Source organism: Nannospalax galili, unplaced genomic scaffold, assembly GCF_000622305.1.
Source record: "Nannospalax galili isolate Female #2095 unplaced genomic scaffold, S.galili_v1.0 scaffold3253, whole genome shotgun sequence".
NCBI lineage: Eukaryota > Metazoa > Chordata > Mammalia > Rodentia > Spalacidae > Nannospalax > Nannospalax galili.
In genome coordinates this window covers 19926-22475 of record NW_008332656.1, presented here as the reverse complement: position 1 = coordinate 22475, position 2550 = coordinate 19926, and the positions used below count along the sequence as shown (strand labels likewise).

At 42.5% G+C, this 2550-nt stretch overlaps 1 long non-coding RNA gene across 1 annotated transcript in view; it reads left to right on the top strand.

The window, feature by feature from the left end:
* The window catches only part of LOC115069382, a 14003-nt gene extending 12250 nt beyond the window's left edge, over window positions 1-1753 (top strand). Inside the window, exons 2-3 of the long non-coding RNA XR_003848668.1 lie at window positions 721-787; window positions 1722-1753. This is a non-coding gene — a long non-coding RNA (uncharacterized LOC115069382). The remainder of the gene's footprint in view (window positions 1-720; window positions 788-1721) is intronic.
* The last annotated feature ends 797 nt before the right edge of the window (window positions 1754-2550 follow it).

Here is a 2550-nt window from a genome sequence, read left to right as displayed (position 1 = left end):
CAAATTGCTCTCTTAGGGAACATAGCTATAAAATTGCTGCTTTTTCTTGAGGGGTGGGAGGAATATTTTATTGGTTTATGATACTTTTAGTATTTGGGGGATGGGCTCTGGGCATATGTATTTAGGCTGTTTTTCGTCTTTTCCTGAGATTTTTTTTTATCCCAGGAGTGTAGAATGCGAAGATCAGGTTTCAGGCTGGGTGTCTTTGAGGGTGTGTAAAGAGGACAGAAACCAGGCTGGGGTATGAGGTAGGGGGGTATAGTGTCTTACTAGGTCCAGGTGTGGACTAAGCCCACAGCAACCCTGTAAAGAGGCTGTGTTCTGCGTCCAGGGCTAGACTGACAGCTGGAGCCACTTGGTTGGGATCTAGAGGTGCGTGGGAGGGGCGAGGATGGGGGTTGCAGTGGGTCTGGGACAGTCACCTGGGCCAGGGGAGTGATCCAAGGAAAGGAGGTGGAGCAAGTTCTGTGTGGTTAGAGAAGGGGTGTTGAATGGGCGGGCTCAGATGAGTGACGTTAACAGAATTTCCTGTGGAGTGGGAGGGACCAGAGCCTAGGCCTAGAGGCACCAAAGCCTGGCGGGATCTTGGGGACTTCGGGGCCTCGAAAACTCCACTGAGACCTAGGGAGCATTCCACTCAAGGAGCAGGGTGGTTTGGAACTTGAGTTGGACAGACCAGACCCGGTCTCATTGAGATGTAACGGTTCACCCCAATCACAGGAGCCACGTGGAGCGGTTGGTGCAGAGCAGATGTGGAACGGGACCAGGAGGGACTGGCGGGTTTAAGGTGAGTGTGGAGGAATTTTTATCAGCAGTTTTATATTTCCAAAAATAGTCTCATAAAATAATTAGTACACTATTTATTTTTGAGTCGGTCTCCCTGTATCCCCAGCTAGCCTGGAACTCCTTAAGTATACCAGGCTGGCCTTGAACTCACAGACATCTGTCTTTCTCTGCCTCGTGAGTGCTGGGGTTAAAGGTCTGCACCACGCCTGACTTATGTGCACTATTTGAATTAATGTGCTGAAGTTCGCAAATATGGCAGAGTGATGGCGAGTGTAAAGGAATTACTTCAAGTCAGTGGTCCCTCCCCTTGCTGTTGAGGCAAAAACAAAGGTCTTCCAGGTCAAATTCATCCATACGTTCTGACTGCCATATTCTACTTTTCTCCAATCTAAGGGAGTTCCGTTTGGACCCGGATTCTTGCCATCTCTAGAGGGCTTATTAGAGTTATTCACAGAAGGAATGATTCTAGATTGTATTGAATCAGAACATACATTTTAGCGGACATCCAGTTATACTTGTAAACATTAAGATTGAAGAAGTAAACTTGTAATTCACCATTAATGTTCCATCTGAACTATATAATTTATCATGGGAATCCATCACTAAAATGCATACTTTTCTTTTGAGGTCTTAATTTTAGATCCTCTAGTCCATAGAAACAGTGCACATGCTGAATATGGGTGTATCATGCCGTACTAGTTCCACAGTTAGAAAAGGCGTTAGAGAACATGGCAATATGGAAAAACTTCTGTAGAATAGTTATGATCACACTCTACATCAGGAAATGCCTCTCAATTTCTTTGATCTCCTAAATCTCCTAATCTCTTTGGTTTCCTTGACTCAAGGAGATCAACCTGCCTGTGGACTTGTGGTCAATCTGTTATTCATTTCAGGATGTATTGACATTCAGTGACATGGCTGTGGAATTGTAACAGGAGGAGAGGGAATTCCTAGATCCTGATCAGAGGGCTTTACACAGAGACCTGATGCTGGAGAATTACAGCTGTTTTGTTTTTGTTGGTGAGAATATTTTTCTTACAGAATTTCTTGCTCATCATAGAGTTCCTTGGGTGTGTGTGTGTGTGTGTGTGTGTAACTTTGTGTGAATGGGTCTCACATCTCATAAAGTGAAGATCTTAGGGTACAAAAGAAGAGTGTAATGTAATTTTGTCTGTTCTCATGTTTGTCTTTTGGGAGGGGTTATGCTTCTTTCATTTTTGTTCCATGATAAATTCATAAAGTTCCATTTCCAATCTGGAATTTGTGCTGAGGTGTAATTAGAGGTGGAACCCTAGTTATGCAACCTGAGAACTCTGTAAATATCAGTGTTCTGACAGAATATTCCAATTGAAAATACATTGGTAGAATTTCTTGTTACACTCTCTCTCTTTCTATTGAGTGCACTACTGTTTAGAAATCCAGGTACTTTCTAAAGAAAAATCATGAACCACCCAGGACAGGCATACAAAGATGCTAGAGTGCTGTATCTTCTGCATTAAGCTGTGATCACCTGGGGTCCTAGGGGTGATGGTGATATCCTGAAACATATTCAAGGGACAGGTGGTTCTGAGGGACACACTGCTGCACACTTTGTTAGTGTGGAAACAAATTATCATCAATGATTATAAATTACATTTGTAAGACACGCAATCAGACATCCATAAATCAAAATACAATATTATCTGATTCTACTTTTTTAATATTAAGTTTTAAGAAATGTTTTATTATCACTTTTATTTTATGGGTATGAGTATATCTCCTGCA